Here is a 17328-nt window from a genome sequence, read left to right as displayed (position 1 = left end):
AACTCATCATTTAACATTAGGTATATCTCCTAATGCTATCCCTCCCCCTCTCCCAACCCCACAGCAGGCCCCGGTGTGTGATGTTCCCTTTCCTGTGTCCATGTGTTCTCATTGTTCAATTCCCACCTATGAGTGAGAACATGCGGTGTTTGGTTTTTTGTCCTTGCAATAGTTTGCTGAGAATGATGGTTTCCAGCTTCATCCATGTCCCTACAAAGGACATGAACTCATCATCTTTTATGGCTGCATAGTATTCCATGGTGTATATGTGCCACATTTTCTTAATCCAGTCTACACATTGTCAGACATTTGGCTTCATTCCAAGTCTTTGCTATTGTAAATAGTGCTGCAATAAACATACGTGTACATGTATCTTTATAGCAGCATGATTTACAATCCTTTGGGTATATACCCAGTAATGGGATTGCTGGGTCCAATGGTATTTTTAGTTCTAGATCCCTGAGGAATCGCCACACTGACTTCCACAATGGTTGAACTAGTTTACGGTCCCACCAACAGTGTAAATGTGTTGCTATTTCTCCACATCCTCTCCAGCAGCAGTTGTTTCCTGACTTTTTAATGATGGCCATTCTAACTGGTGTGAGATGGTATCTCATTGTGGTTTTGATTTGCATTTCTCTGATGGCCAGTGATGATGAGCATTTTTGCATGTGTTTTTTGGCTGCATAAATGTCTTCTTTGGAGAAGTGTCTGTTCATGTCCTTCGCCCACTTTTTGATGGGGTTGTTTGTTTTTTTCTTGTAAATTTGTTTGAGTTCATTGTAGATTCTGGATATTAGCCCTTTGTCAGATGAATAGGTTGCAAAAATTTTCTCCCATTTTGTAGGTTGCCTGTTCACTCTGATCGTAGTTTCTTTTGCTGTGCAGAAACTCTTGAGTTTAATTAGATCCCATTTGTCAATTTTGGCTTTTGTTGCCATTGCTTTATGTTGTTTTAGACATGAAGTCCTTGCCCATGCCTATGTCCTGAATGGTATTGCCTAGGTTTTCTTCTAAGGTTTTTATGGTTTTAGGTCTAACATGTAAGTCTTTAATCCATCTTGAATTAATTTTTGTATAAGGTGTAAGGAAGGGACCCAGTTTCAGCTTCCTACATATGGCTAGCCAGTTTTCCCAGCACTATTTATTAAATAGGGAATTGTTTCCCCATTTCTCGTTTTTGTCAGGTTTGTCAAAGATCAGATGGTCGTAGATATGCGGAATTATTTCTGAGGGCTCTGTTCTGTTCCATTGGTCAGTATCTCTGTTTTGGTACCAGTACCATGCTGTTTTGGTTACTGTAGCCTTGTAGTATAGTTTGAAGTCAGGTAGCATGATGCCTCCAGCTTTGTTCTTTTGGCTTAGGATTGACTTGGCGATGTGGGCTCTTTTTTGGTTCCATATGAACTTTAAAGTAGTTTTTTCCAATTTTGTGAAGAAAGTCATTGGTAGCTTGATGGGGATGGCGTTGAATCTATAAATTACTTGGTCAGTATGGCCATTTTCACAATATTGATTCTTCCTACCCATGAGCATGGAATGTTCTTCCATTTGTTTGTATCCTCTTTTATTTCGTTGAGCAGTGGTTTATAGTTATCCTTGAAGAGGTCCTTCACATCCCTTGTAAGTTGGATTCCTAGGTATTTTATTCTGTTTGAAGACATTGTGAATGGGAGTTCACTCATGATTTGGCTCCCTGTTTGTCTGTTATTGGTGTATAAGAATGCCTGTGATTTTTGCACATTGATTTTGTATCCTGAGACTTTGCTGAAGTTGCCTATCAGCTTAAGGAGATTTTGGGCTGAGACAATGGGGTTTTCTAGATATACAATCATGTCATCTGCAGACAGGGACAATTTGACTTCCTCTTTTCCTAATTGAATGCCCTTTATTTCCTTCCCCTGCCTGATTGCCCTGGCCAGAACTTCCAGCACTATGTTGAATAGGAGTGGTGAGAGAGGGCATCCCTGTCTTGTGCCAGTTTTCAAAGGGAATGCTTCCAGTTTTTGCCCATTCAGTATGATATTGGCTGTGGGTTTGTCATAGATAGCTCTTATTATTTTGAGATAAGTCCCATCAATACCTAATTTATTGAGAGTTTTTAGTGTTAAGCGTTGTTGAATTTTGTCAAAGGCCTTTTCTGCATCTATTGAGATAATCATACGGTTTTTGTCGTTGGTTCTGTTTATATGCTGGATTACGTTTATTGATTTGTGTATGTTGAACCAGCCTTGCATCCCAGGGATGAAGCCCACTTGATTATGGTGGATAAGCTTTTTGATGTGCTGCTGGATTCGGTTTGCCAGTATTTTATTGAGAATTTTTGCATCAATGTTCATCAGGGATATTGGTCTAAAATTCTCTTTTTTTGCTGTGTCTCTGCCAGGCTTTGGTATCAGGACGATGCTGGCCTCATAAAATGAGTTAGGGAGGATTCCCTCTTTTTCTATTGATTGGAATAGTTTCTGAAGGAATGGTTTCAGCTCCTCCCTGTATCTCTGGTAGAATTCGGCTGTGAATCCGTTTGGTCCTGGACTTTTTTTGGTTGGTAAGTTATTAATTATTGTCTCAATTTCAGAGCCTGTTATTGGTCTATTCAGGGATTCAACTTCTTCCTGGTTTAGTCTTGGGAGGGTGTATGTGTTGAGGAATTTATCCATTTCTTCTAGATTTTCTAGTTTATTTGCATAGAGGTGTTTATAGTATTCTCTAATGGTGACTTGTATTTCTCTGGGATCGGTGGTGATGTCCCCTTTATCATTTTTATTGCATCTATTTGATTCTTCTCTCTTTTCTTCGTTATTAGTCTTGCTAGTGGTCTATCAATTTTGTTGATCTTTTCAAAAAACCAGCTCCTGGATTCATTGATTTTTTTGAAGGGTTTTTGTGTCTCTATTTCCTTCAGTTCTGCTCTGATCTTAGTTATTTCTTGCCTTCTGCTAGCTTTTGAATGTGTTTGCTCTTGCTTCTCTAGTTCTTTTAATTGTGATGTTAGGGTGTCAATTTTAGATCTTTCCTGCTTTCTCTTGTGGGCATTTAGTGCTATAAATTTCTCTCTACACACTGCTTAGAATGTGTCCCAGAGATTCTGGTATGTTGTGTCTTTGTTCTCATTGGTTTCAAAGAACATCTTTATTTCTGCCTTCATTTCCTTATGTACCCAGTAGTCATTCAGGAGCAGGTTGTTCAGTTTCCATGTAGTTGAGCGGTTTTGAGTGAGTATCTTAATCCTGAGTTCTAGTTTGATTGCACTGTGGTCTGAGAGACAGTTTGTTTAAATTTCTTTTCTTTTACATTTGCTGGGGAGTGCTTTACTTCCAACTATGTGGTCAATTTTGGAATAAGTGTGGTGTGGTGATGAGAAGAATGTATATTCTGTTGATTTGGAGTGGAGAGTTCTGTAGATGTCTATGAGGTCCACTTGGTGCAGAGCTGAGTTCAATTCCTGGATATCCTTGTTAACTTTCTGTCTTGTGGATCTGTCTAATGTTGACAGTGGGGTGTTAAAGTCTCCCATTATTATTGTGTGGGAGTCTAAGTCTCTTTCTCGGTCTCTAAGGACTTGCTTTATGAATCTGGGTGCTCCTGTGTTGGGTGAATATGTATTTAGGATAGTTAGCTCTTCTTGTTGAATTGATCCTTTTACCATTATATAATGGCCTTGTCTCTTTTGATCTTTGTTGGTTTAAAGTCTGTTTTATCAGAGACTAGGATTGCAACCCCTGCCTTTTTTTGTTTTCCATTTGCTTGGTAGATCTTCCTCCATCCCTTTATTTTTAGCCTGTGTGTGTCTCTGCACGTGAGATGGGTTTCCTGAATACAGCACACTGATGGGTCTTGACTCTTTATCCAATTTGCCAGTCTGTGTCTTTTAATTGGAGCATTTAGCCTATTTACATTTAAGGTTAATATTGTTATGTGTGAATTTGATCCTGTCATTATGATGTTAGCTGGTTATTTTGCTCGTTAGTTGATGCAGTTTCTTCCTGGCCTCGATGGTGTTTACAATTTGGCATGTTTTTGCAGTGGCTGGTACCGGTTGTTCCTTTCCATGTTTACTGCTTCCTTCAGGAGCTCTTGTAAGGCAGCCCTGGTGGTGACAAAATCTCTCAGCATTTGCTTGTCTGTAAAGTATTTTATTTCTCCTTCACTTATGAAACTTAGTTTGGCTGGATATGAAATTCTGGGTTGAAAATTCTTTTCTTTAAGAATGTTGGATATCGGCCCCCACTCTCTTCTGGCTTGTAGAGCTTCTGCCAAGAGATGAGCTGTTAGTCTGATGGGCTTCCCTTTGTGGGTAACCCGACCTTTCTCTCTGGTTGCCCTTAACATTTTTTCCTTCATTTCAACTTTGGTGAATCTGACAATTATGTGTCTTGGAGTTGCTCTTCTTGAGAAGTATCTTGGTGGTGGTCTCTGTATTTCTTGAATTTGAATGTTGGCCTGCCTTGCTAGATTGGGGAAGTTCTCCTGGATAATATCCTGCAGAGTGTTTTCCAACTTGGTTCCATTCTCCCCGTCACTTTCAGGTACACCAATCAGAAGTAGATTTGATCTTTTCACCTAGTCCCATATTTCTTGGAAGCTTTCTTCGTTTCTTTTTATTCTTTTTTCTCTAAACTTCTCATCTTGCTTCATTTCATTCATTTCATCTTCCATCACTGATACCCTTTCTTCCAGTTGATCAAATCGGCTACTGAGGCTTGCGCATTCATCACGTAGTTCTCATGCCTTGGTTTTCAGCTCCATCACGTCCTTTAAGGACTTCTCTCTGCATTGGTTATTCTAGTTAGCCATTCGTCTAATTTTTTTTCAAGGTTTTTAACTTCTTTGCCGTGGGTTCGAACTTCCTCCTTTAGCTTGGAGTAGTTTGATCATCTGAAGCCTTCTTCTCTCAACTCATCGAGTAGTTTGATCATCTGAAGCCTTCTTCTCTCAACTCATCAAAATCATTCTCCGTCCAGCTTTGTTCAGTTGCTGGTGAGGAGCTGCATTCCTTTGGAGGAGGAGAGGTCCTCTGATTTTTAGAGTTTCCAGTTTTTCTGCTCTGTTTTTCCCCATCTTTGTGGTTTTATCTACCTTTGGTCTTTGATGATGGTGACGTACAGATGGGGTTTTGGTGTGGGTGTCCTTTCTGTTTGTTAGTTTTCCTTCTTACAGTCAGGACCCTCAGCTGCAGGTCTGTTGGAGTTTGCTGGAGGTCCACTCCAGACCCTGTTTGCCTGGGTATCAGCTGTGGAGGCTGCAGAACAGTGGATATTGGTGAGCAGTAAATGTTGCTGCCTGATCGTTCCTCTGGAAGTTTTTTCTCAGAGGAGTACCCTGCTGTGTGAGGTGTCAGTCTGCCTCTACTGGGGGGTGCCTCCCAGTTAGGCTCAGGGGTCAGGGACCCACTTGAGGCAGTCTGTCGGTTCTCAGATCTCCAGCTGCGTGCTGGGAGAACCACTACTCTCTTCAAAGCTGTCAGACAGGGACATTTAAGTCTGCAGAGGATTCTGCTGCCTTTTGTTTGGCTATTCCCTGCCCCCAGAGGTGGAGTCTACAGAGGCAGGCAGGCGTCCTTGAGCTGTGGTGGGCTCCACCCAGTTCGAGCTTCCAGGCCACTTTGTTTACCTACTGAAGCCTCGGCAATGGCGGGCACCCCTCCCCCAGCCTCGCTGCCACCTTGCAGTTTGATCTCAGACTGCTGTGCTAGCAATGAGTGAGGCTCCGTGGGCATAGGACCCTCCGAGCCAGGTGCAGGATATAATCTCCTGGTGTGCTGTTTGCTAAGAGCGTTGGAAAAGCGCAGTATTAGTGTGGGAGTGACCTGATTTTCCAGGTGCTGTGTGTCACCCCTTTCCTTGACTAGAAAGGGGAATTCCCTGACCCCTTGCGCTTCCCGGATGAGGCGATGCCATGCCCTGCTTCGTCTCAACGCTTGGTGCGCTGCACCCGCTGTCCTGCACCCACTTTCTGACACTCCCCAGTGAGATGCGCCCGGTACCTCAGTTGGAAATGCAGAAATCATTCGTCTTCTGCATTGCTCACGCTGGGCGCTGTAGACTGGAGCTGTTCTATTCGGCCATTGTGGCGCCACCCTCCTCCATCTCATTTTTATTGGAACTATAGTTCTAGTATTTTTCCTTTTCGTTTTGATTGTAGTTTTGTTTGAGTTTTTTGTATACTGAATCTATCTTTTTTTTAACTTGAAATTTGCCGTATCAGTGTTAGAAAGTTGACCCTCTGTATCTTGGGTTCTAAATCTGTGGGTTCCACATTTGTAGATACAAACAACCATGGATTGAGAATATTCAGGAAAATTCATACAACAATGAAAAAGAATACAATTTTAAGAAGAATATAATTATATACTTATATAACTTTTACATTGTATTAGGTATTATATGTAATCCAGAGATGATATAAAGTGTATGGGAAGATGTGTGTAGATTGTGTGCAAATGCTATGCCATTTTATATCACTTGAGCATCTGTGGATTTTGGTGTACCTCAAGGAGTCCTGGAACCAATTCCTCTCAGATACTGAGGGATGACTGTACAGTTTTATTATTTGTTTTGATTTTTTTATATCTAGTTATTGATTCATAAGTGTTTTATAAAATCTCAGAAAAATGCACATATTTAATAGATACCATTTTATATAATTTTATGGGGCTTATTAATCTTTGACTGTAAATTCCAGATAGTTCAGACATGTATATGGGATTATTAAGCTTAATTTGCTTTGGGTGCCACAGGTTTCTCCCACCTTCTTCCCATCTTTCTCTCTTTAAATTCATAATCACTTCTTTGGGGCCCTATTTAGAATAGTGTCCTTTGGGTTTGACACTTTTCCTACGTGTAGGCTCTTTTTTTTTCTTCAGGGAGGAAGATAATTTTAAGTTTTTCTTGAAAACAACAACAACAACAACAACTTGATTTTGAGAAAATTTTGCAGCTCTTCACTTATTTTTTCACTAACGTTCTTCCTTTTCCAGGATTCAGTCCAGGATTCCACATTGTATTCAGGGTTCAGTTGGTTTTTAACTATAATTCTGTATAATGAAAATACAGATTCCTGTGGTATTTGTGATGCACAGGACTTTGCATCTTGCTTTTATTCCCTGATGATTAAAAACTGAAGGTAAATTGACACTGTATGATTTTAGGATCACACTATCCCATATTCCCCTAACTGGTTACCACACCTCCAGTTCTGTGTGCCCTTTAGTCCATCCTATAATATTCACAAAGTCATCTTTCTAAAGTGTAGTCTAAGCATTTCCCTTTTTTCGCTCTAAAACACTTACTGATTTTCCCATTGTTTATAGAATTGAGATGATTTATATGCCAGGTGTGGTGGTTCACACTTGTAATCCCAGCACTTTGGGAAACTGAAGCAGGAACATTGCTTGAGGCCAGGAGTTCAAGACCAACCTGGGCAACATAGTGAGATCCTGTCCCTGTCTCCAAAAAATTTTTTTAACAAGTAGTCCAGTGTGGTGGCACATCCCAGATACTCAGGAGGCTGAGGCACAAGGATCTCTTGAGCCCAGGAGTTTGAGGCTGCAGAGAGCTATGATTGTGCCACTGCCCTCCAGCCTGGATGACAGAGTGAGACCCTGTCTGAAAAAATAAAATAAAATAAAATATAAAATGCATCAATAAAAATAAGATAAAATAAAGAGGAAAGATGATTTGTGTTCACAGTTCTTCATAGTTTGGTTCCATGCTGCGTATTTTCTTATTTAGTGTCTCTATGAAGTTCACCATAGTATTTTCTTTCTTTCTTTGGTGCTATTGCTTGTCTTATCTCTGTAGTCTTAGTTAATGCCTTCCTCCTAATTTATTTGTACCTAATTAATGATTATGCTAATTGCTCTTCCTTGTATATGGATACTGATCTATATTATGCCTGCTAGACAATCTGATGATTGGATAGTTTCATTCAAGGATATTATCCTTGAAAAAGAAGGATAGATAAGAAATTAACATTTGCTGAGTCTTTATTATAAGGGACATATTTATAGTATGTTGTCTTTTAAAATAACTTGTTCTGTTTATTTCAATTGGGGGAAAGTGGCCTTTTTTCCTAATTTAGCTTCCACCTATCTCTCACCTGAATTACTGTGGTAGTTTTCCAAGTGGTCTTTGTGCTAAGCTCTTTTCATATGTTGTTTAATTTTATTCATGTAGTAAACCTTTGAAGTATTTCAGAGAAATGAAGAAACTTGTTCATGGACGTGTTGCATTCTGTATCTAGAATTTCAGTAATTTTCTTATAGCTCTGGCTTTTACTTTCAGGAGTGTTCTCCTTACACTTAAGTGAGATGTAATTAAATCTACATCCAGAAAGAGATTCTGGTTATGTTCATTTAGGAGAGAGAAATTTTCTTTTGAAAAACTGTTAATTTTTATCTTAAAGGTGGGTGGTGACAAAAGAAGAAATGTAAATGCCTCTTTAATTTGATAGCTTTCTTTTAATATCACCCTCCTTTTCAATATTTATTACATGCTTTTCTGAATAAATGACTTCACTTCCCAATGAAAGCATGCATATTTCTCTGTTGTACTTAGTTGATCTTTTGAGTTAATTTAACAGTTAGTGCTATATGTGGTAGGCACTTTTGTGAACACTGGGGATGTAGCAGTGAATTAAACAATAAACATTCTGGCCCCATGGACCTTAATTTTTGGTCTTCACCGCTGTTATTTTGTTTATAGTATATAGACTAAAATGAGCATATATAGATTCATTTATTTCTCTTCTTTTATACTATGATGTAGAATTTAAAAATGCAATTGAGGAAGAAATACACATATACACACAACTATATCTGGCATTTATTTTCTTTTGGTTGTTTTTCTCACTAAGTTGAATCCCAGTGGGCATTAGGGCACATGGAGAAACCAGTGAATACCTGACATTCAGCTCAAAGTTCATCCTTAGAGATGCCAGGTGTGCATTTGCCCACTGTACTTCATTGCAGAGTGACTTGCTATAATGTGTACTTTTCATATCAAACTCCCTCTATCCAGGGATAGCAAATTCAGTTCATTTAACTTCATTGTTGTCACAAAGACATTTGCTAAGTTTTCCAAAGGTGGGCTATGGGAGGACACATAGTACAATCTAAATATAGATTGGGAGGTGAAGGGAATGAATATATCAAGTACCATGTTGCTTTCAAGCAAGGAATAATAACCAAATTTATGTAGGTTTAGAGTATGTGTTTGGAGTAGGGAGATGAAGGTTAGGGGTCCTACATTAACCAGCATTATGTAGAATAATATATAAATGTGTGTGCTGAAAGCAAATGCCATGGGCAGTATATTAGGGTTCTCTAGAGGGACAGAACTAATGGAATATACATATATGTGTGTGTGTGTGTATATATATATATGAGTTTATTAAGTATTAACTTGCATGCTCACAAGGTCCCACAGTTGGCCATCTGCAGGCTGAGGAGCAAGGAGAGGCAGTCTGAGTTCCAAAACTGAAGAACTTGGAGTCTGATGTTCCAGGGCAGGAAGCATCCAGCACGGGAGAAAGATGTAGGCTGGGAGGCTAGGTCAGTCTCTCTTTTCACATTTTCCTGCCTGCTTATATTCTGTTGATGCTTGTAGTTGATTAGATGGTGCCTACCCAGATTAAGAATGGGTCTGGGTTTCCTAGCCCACTGACTCAAATGTTAATCTCCTTTGGCAGCGCCCTCACAGATGCACCCAGGATCAATACTTTGTATCCTTCCATCCAATCAAGTTGACACACAGTATTAACCATCACAGGCAGAGATGGAGACCATCAACAGTAACTTACCAGTTGAACTCTTACTATGTGTTAGGCCCTGTGTTAGGTACTGCAGTGGCATTATTGCATCTAATTTACATTGAAACTGAGAAGTATTTATAATTATCTTCATTTTGCTGATGAGGAAACAGATTCCAGAGGTGAAGTTATTTGTCCCAGATAGTTCAGTTAGGGAGGGGTTTGCACACAGTTCCGATTGATTCTGCAGCCACACACTCATGTTTCTACTACTCTGCCTTTACTAGTATTTAGATTCTTTCCATTTCTAGTTTATTTCTGAAATATGAATCTTTTCTCTGACTCTCTTTCACATTCCTTGATCAGTTGTTGCCTAACTGTAGTTGGGGTTAAGAAATGGGAGAGGCATGGGCATTTCGTTGACCTTAGAAAGATTTATTATTTCTTGAATACTTTTAAAATACTTGAGCAGATCAAAGACAACACTATCTGGGTTGGAAAGAATGTTTATTAAAGAAATAAACTGCTCATACCTGTGCCCAGCTAGTGTAAAATGCTTGTTCTATGTAAGTGCAATAAGAAAAGTGTTTGTAGGTTATCTAATTTACCTTGGAAAGAGGCACATTTTCTCTAATGAATTATTATTTATGTAAGTCCTAAAACCTGAATCTAAGTGGTAAAGGGTTATACTATATATAATGACAACTTTATTTCTAAAATAAGCTAAGTAAATTTTATCCCCTCTTCAAGCTTAGTTTTGTAAGACTTTTGAAGACTTTTTTTCTCACAATAACCAGTTTTTTGTTTGATCTCTGATATCATCTGGTATCCAGTGATTCAATTTAATTTTGACCCTAGCTATCTGGAGTTAATTCAGACCTCACAGGTTAAGGGCTCACTCCTATACACTGCCCTGTTTTACATGCCAGCCAAAATGGGGTGCCCAGGCTGACCACTTTCTTGCCTGGCTCATTATAAATCCAAGGTTTCCCACCTCCCTACCCTGTCCCCACACCAGGTTTGATCATTGGCTAGGACAACTCATAGAACTCAGTAAAGTGCTTTATTTGCTACTCCCAGTTTCTTATAGACTCAGTAACAGCCAGATGGAAGAGATGTGCAGGGAAGGGGTGGCAGAGCTTCCATGCTTTCTCCATGAACTTCAACCCCCACCCCCCAGTACCTCCGTGTGCTCACCAACTGGGAAGCTCTCTGAACCCCATCATTTAGAAGTTTTTATGTAGGCTTTACGTCGCACGTTTGATTAAGTCATTGGCCATTGGTGATTGAGCTTAGTCTCTCTAATGCCTTTCTGCTCCCCAGAGGTCAGGGGAAAAGAGTGAGGCTGAAAGTTTCAACCCTGTGGTGGTGACTTGGACTTTCTGGTCCCAATTCCCATTATGAAGCTGTCTAGGAGCCCTTCAGCCAAGAGTCCTCTCCTCAGCACTCCAAAGACACATTGATCACTTAGGGGATTTCAAGGGTTTTAGGAGCTCTGTGCCAAGAACTGAGGACAAAGACCAAACACTGTATGTATTTCCAATTGTATACCACATTTTATTAGAGAGAAAAAAGTACTATGGTCTGGGACTTCCCAGAGAATGAAGGTGTTTGAAAAGCACTGTCTTCATGGAAAAATAGTGGTTAAGTAGAGTTTGCTTTTATCTGTTCCTCTGTATTCCTTTGGAGAGACTCTTCTAAAGTGAATTGTACCTGGAATTGTTTAATGGTCTTCAGTAAGATACAGTATTTATTTCATTATCCAAGAAAAATGTTTTTAGTATGCCGTACAATGGGTAATATAGGATGATGGGTCCTTTGGTTACCATGGGTACTTTACATAAAGTTAAGAATTCTCTGTCATTTTCTGGGTTGCCTTCTCTTTCACTGTGGCTATGTAATATAGTCGGGATAGATGAAGTGGTCATTCATATAAAGACTGCATTTCTCAGCGTTTTCTCACAGCATCTTCATTTTCTTTGTTTGGTGTGTATTTATTTAAGAAAATAGAAGACACTAACAAATCAGGATTTTTTTATTTTCCTAGACCCTAAATTGGTCACTAGATGGCCTGCTAGTATTGCATTTTAACTTGGCTTGTTATGACATAAGGAAGTAGACTTCTTGCTGCTGGTTTTAATCTAAAGTGATATTTTAAATACTGTTTTAAAATCTACCAGGAACTCTAGATTTACTAGTGCTATAAATTATTTAAGGGTTTGTCTTTTTAAGAAATGGTGGTTTAGTGCTCGAAATGGGTTTTATACTGCACATAAAAGCCAGACTTTGCAGCTCAATTTTAAAGTGTTGCCAGAATGTCGTTTGGTGTTCATGCTTCGGATGCATATAGTTTAGATAATAGAAATTTAATAGTTACATAAAAATATGAATGTGCCCTTGTGTTCAAATCTGTTGAGCAGATTTGGCTCAAGAAAAAATTACAGAAAGTATTTAAAGGAAAACTTAAAATGTGGAATCATTCTATTAACATGTTCAGAGTTCTTTAGGAAGATTAAAATGAGAGGCGAGAGCTACCACTTTCATGTAGCACATGTTGTTTGCCCTGCCTGCCAGTTTCCAGGTAAAAACAAAAACAGTTGTCTGTTTTTGGATACAACATATGTTAGATCTTAGACTGTCAAAGTTCTGGGTACCCGGTGTTGCATTTTAAAATTAAATTAATACTTATAAATTTATAGTATCTCTAGACTTAATAGGTTACAGAATTCACCTCTCATTAATAGTAGAGTGTGGGTCGTTTACTGATCCCCTGCTCAGGAGGACTCCTAGGACCTCCCTGAGTCCCCTTTACCCTTCAGTGCTGGGTGACTGGAGCCTTTCAGATTGGAGGTGAGGTGTCCAGGTATGTGCAGACTTTTTCCTGGCCTGGTTTTATATCTACAAATTGAAGAAGAGCATGTTGTTTCTAAAAGCTGTGTCTGTGGAAATCCTAATGAATCCCAAATAAAGTGGATAGCTCATGTGGCAGGGACCAACTTTCTGTTGTCCAGATATCTTCTCTCACTTTGAGGTGGTTTTGCTTCTTTCAGATGTTTAGTAGTGGTTTTGGAAACTGAGATGTGTCACTGGAATGTGCTAGAAGCTGGCAGCATCTTCATGTTTAAGATTCTTTTTATATTCCTGTTAGAGACTGAGTCCTTTTGTCTTTACACATAGAATCTGTGTATAACGCATTTCCACAGACTGAGCAGATGCTCCCAGTTCCTCTTGATTCATGCTATTTTTGCATTAATTCCCAAAACATTCACTCTGTGTATCTTTTTTAGAAGAGAAAAACAGTAGCAACCTTTTGAATGTTTATTTTGGCATTGGTTAGGTATCAGAAGAATTTTGTATTGAAGTTGTGAGGCTAAAATCCGTTTAAAAATATTGTTGGGTGTGAATTTTGAAAAGGGAAGAGTTTTACGAAATGCTTCTAATGAAAAAGTTATTTTGACTCAAAAAATATGAAAAAATTTCCCTTCTTGAAAAGAAAGTGGTTATGGCCTTTGTTAACACATGTAAAGTAGCACATTAATAAATTTATGCTCAATTATGAATAACTTTATTAGTGCACAAAATATTTCAGTAATTTGATGGGGCTTACAGTATAGATATTGCCCTTTTCATGTTCAGACTAGTTATGTTGGAGACAGATTTGATCGCAAATTATTTGTACAGTTTTTTTTTTTTTTAACTTGGGGATATGGTTGGAAGGAAATTGTAGACATCATCTATAGAAACATTCATTAGTGCAGAGTTCTTATTTGGAACATCTCTTCAGAGGAAGCAGAGATGCACCTGAGTGTGCCCTTGGTGTTGTGGGGGCTCCAGGGTGGAGGGAAGAGAACAGCCCCAGCCCTGTGCCTGGAGCATTGCAGTGGACTGTGCACACTGCTGCTGGTCTTCAGTCTGTGTGAGCTGAACTAGGGATGCTGGTTTAGGAAACCAGCTAAACATGCCTTGTTGTAGCCAGTAAAAATCAGAAGATGTGTCTGCTGCATGCTTTCTTCTGCCTCTCTAGGATTGTGACAATTTTCAGCAGTAAACCTGGGGGAGAGTAGTCAAGCCCCATCACAGCATACAAAAAATATCCCATCCTTACAATAATATACATTTCAGAGATGGCAAAGAAAGCTTTATATAGAGTTTTTCTTACCATTGAAGTTGAGAATGAGATTCTTCTCTTCTCTGGAGTCCTTTGTCATTTGTTCCCAGACTGCGTATCCTGCTAAGGGATCCTCAGCAGTGGAAATGGAGGTTCTTGATTTATTCACAGTGGCAGGGTTTGGAACAGTCGGTTGCAAATTGCTTACTTGTCTTTAACAGAACTATTTAGGCCCAACTGAAATGCTGAATATCTTTTATTTTTCTCTAGAACCTTACCAACGCATTGAAAGATCACATGCTGACTAAAAACTTGGGAATTATGTTTAATAAAATCACGAAAATAAGAAAAATTTGTGTGATGAAATACTTAATACCTTAGTTTTCAATACTTCTCAACTATATGACCTTGGAAGAGATAGTCTAATTTCTTGGACTTCAATTCGCTTATCTATGAAATGGGAAATAATTAGAGTGCCTGCCTCAGGATTGTGCAGAGGACTCTATGAGTTGATACATGCAGAGTGCTTAAACAATTCCTGGCATGTAGCAAGCGTACTCTAATTATTGAGTATTCTTTTTGTGTTAAGTCCATTGAAAGACAGTATTGCAGGGATTTGGGTCAAGTTGTTGACCTCTCTTAGGCCTTGATTTCCTCTGTGAAGAGGGGATAGCAGTAGTTTCTTCTGCCTTCATTAGTAGGACTATGTGAAGATTAATGGATTAAAATTCACATGAAGCCCTTAGAACAATGTGTGGTGTTGTAGTCAGTTCTCACTAATGTTATCCTCCACTCTTCAGGGACTTTAAGTCACTAGTTTGTCACAACAGCCCTTTAACATATATGTGTATCTTTTTTGTACTTTTTTTTAAACAACTGGGGAGACATGTTGTAAGATGCTCAAGATTGCACTGTTAGAATTGGAACTCAGATTTTAAATATAAAAAGCCTTTGCCCTCTTTTTTTTACTTCACATTCTTAGTGATAAGAACATTGGAAATAACTGACCTATAGACCCCTGTTGCTTTTTGTATCTCGTTGGTTTTGAAGATGTTATGCCCCTAAAGCTTTGTGATTATGTAAATATTTAACTTTAAGTGCCTCGTGAAAGTGTATCATACTCTTCCTCACAGAAGTCCTAATGAGTGCCTGACTTTTTGTGTAACTTGTTATGTTTAGTGTTTTCTCCCCCTAGGATAGAGGATTTCGATTTTTTACTTTGTAGCCGCAAAGAATCTGTATGCCTCAAGGCATTTTTGGAGGCTTTACATATCGAAGAAGCTAATTGAACATACAGAATGTATGTGTAGTTCACTTAATGCACATTGTATTGTCCTTCCAGGAAAAATTGACTCTGAATTTTTATTTTCTACGTGATGAAGTTATAGGCTTTGTACAGACTGCTAAACTATCATTTGTCCTGTGATGTGCCTTTGGATGGAGAGCAGATCAAAGGGAAGACAGAAAAATGACAGTGATAACCATATCTGGGATACAGGGTGATTTGTTTTTCTCATAAAGAGAATTTCCCAGATTCTCTTTACTGCTATTTTATAATTTCAAATAAATATATTAAAATAATTCTGGAGTTGGAAGATAAGCTATATCTCATGCTAGATTTAAGGAAGAGTCCTTTTTTTTTTCCTATATGTGGTTTCCCCTCCTGGTATTATGTATAAACTATGTATATTTACTTGTCACTGCTTTGAACTCCTTGGCAAAATTTAAGATATGCCCTCTTTAGTGTGGGTTCATTAGAAATAATCTGCCCCATTAGTGCATCTACAAAGAGAACATAGAAGCAGCTGGTGGAGCTTTCTTCCTTCACCATTATTTTTTAATGCCCTCCTGTATTATTTACCCTCAGTAAACATAGTAGATAGCTTTCAGCTATGGGTGCCTGCTGGAAGCTTAATTGCAGAAGATTTGGAAAGTATATGAAGTGTCTAATGCTGTGCCAGGTTTGTGCCTCACACACTTTTCTGCTTTCCTCCTATGAACAGTGAGACCCTAGAGGGACAAGGGGCCTCCAGAAAGTGCCGTTCATGTCTACACCCCAGGAGCAGCGCAGCTGGCTGAATTTGCTGTTGTAGCTAGCGGTGTTTATTTCTTGTCTGTCTTTTGATTTTTAACATTACTTTTTCTTTTCCTTGATGTTTATTCTTCTTGCTTATTTATTTATTTATTTTTAATTATTAGAAAGGTCAGAGACTTTGAATTTACCAGTAAGAGGAGCCTGATTTCGGCACATATTTAGCCATTGCTGAACTGTCTCTTTTTCCATCTTTGAGGAAACAGGGTGTGTGAGAAAGTAGGAGAAATGTAAGAGAATAGTTCTTAGATTTTCAGAACCCATAGTTCTTGATTGATTGAGTGGTAGCACCTAGGTCTTTCATGAAGTCATCTGGCTTTGATTGATATCTCTGCCTTTTTTTTTCTACTGAACATGTCATGTAAGACCAAATATAAATTGAAGTTTCTTTCTAAAGGACATCTATTCCTCAGGAAAAATAGTGGAGAGTGTCCATAAAAATCCAGTTCTTTCATCTTGAATTGCATTTTTTGTTGTTTTGTATTGTTTTTAAAAAAAGACTCTTTTAGAGAAGTTTCAGATTCACAGCAAAATTGACATCACGTAGTTGGAATCATATAGTCTGTACCCTGTTCAGATTGGCTGCTTTCACTTAGCAGTTCTCACTTAAGGTTCTTCCATGTTTTCATGGAGCTCATTTCTTCTTAGAGTTGACTAATATAGCATTGTCTAGATGTTCTACAGTTTGTTTATTCACCTACTAAAGACACATTGTTGCTGTCAACTTTTGGCAATTCTGAATAGAGCTGCTTTAAACACCCTGTGCAGGTTTTTGAGTAGAGGTACGTTTTCAACTCATTTGGGTGAATATGAAGGTGTGAAATTGCTGGTAAGAGTATGTTTAGTTTTGTAACAAACTGGCAAAATGTTTTCCAAAGTGGCTGTACCATTTTGCATCCCCACCAGCTATGAATGAGGGTTCCTGTTGCTCCACATCTTTGGCAACATTAGATGTTGTCAGTGTTTTGGATTTTGGCTATTCTGATAGGTATGTTGTGCTATCTTATTTTGATTTGCAATTTCCTAATGATGTATGATGTTGAACATCTTTTCATATGCTTATTTATAATCTGTGTGTCTTTGATGAGATGTCTATTCAGGTCTTTTGCCCATTTTTAAAATTGGGTTGTTCATTTTCTTGTTGGTGAGTTTTAATTGTTTATTTTGTATATTTTTGGATAACAGTCATTTATCTAAAGATGTAACTTTTGAGTGTATTTTTCTCCCAGTCTGGCTTAACTTCTTATTCTTTTGAGAATTACTTTATTTTGAATAGCAAAGTGTTGGACACATCTATGAAAAGCCCTCCATCAGTGCCAATTTTGCATGGTTGTAGAGATTATCCGACAGATTTGGCTTAAAACAAATTAAAGTGATT

The 17328-nt window shown here is 38.5% G+C and overlaps 1 protein-coding gene across 2 annotated transcripts in view; it reads left to right on the top strand.

The window, feature by feature from the left end:
- Nucleotides 1–17328, top strand: part of PAPSS1 (3'-phosphoadenosine 5'-phosphosulfate synthase 1) — a 107198-nt gene that overhangs the window by 42184 nt on the left and 47686 nt on the right. The window lies entirely within an intron of this gene.

The sequence above is a fragment of the Nomascus leucogenys genome, chromosome 9 (genome assembly GCF_006542625.1).
Source record: "Nomascus leucogenys isolate Asia chromosome 9, Asia_NLE_v1, whole genome shotgun sequence".
Classification (NCBI taxonomy): domain Eukaryota; kingdom Metazoa; phylum Chordata; class Mammalia; order Primates; family Hylobatidae; genus Nomascus; species Nomascus leucogenys.
The sequence above is the reverse complement of the archived record's forward strand: the minus strand, read 5'-3'. Positions and strand labels throughout refer to the sequence as shown.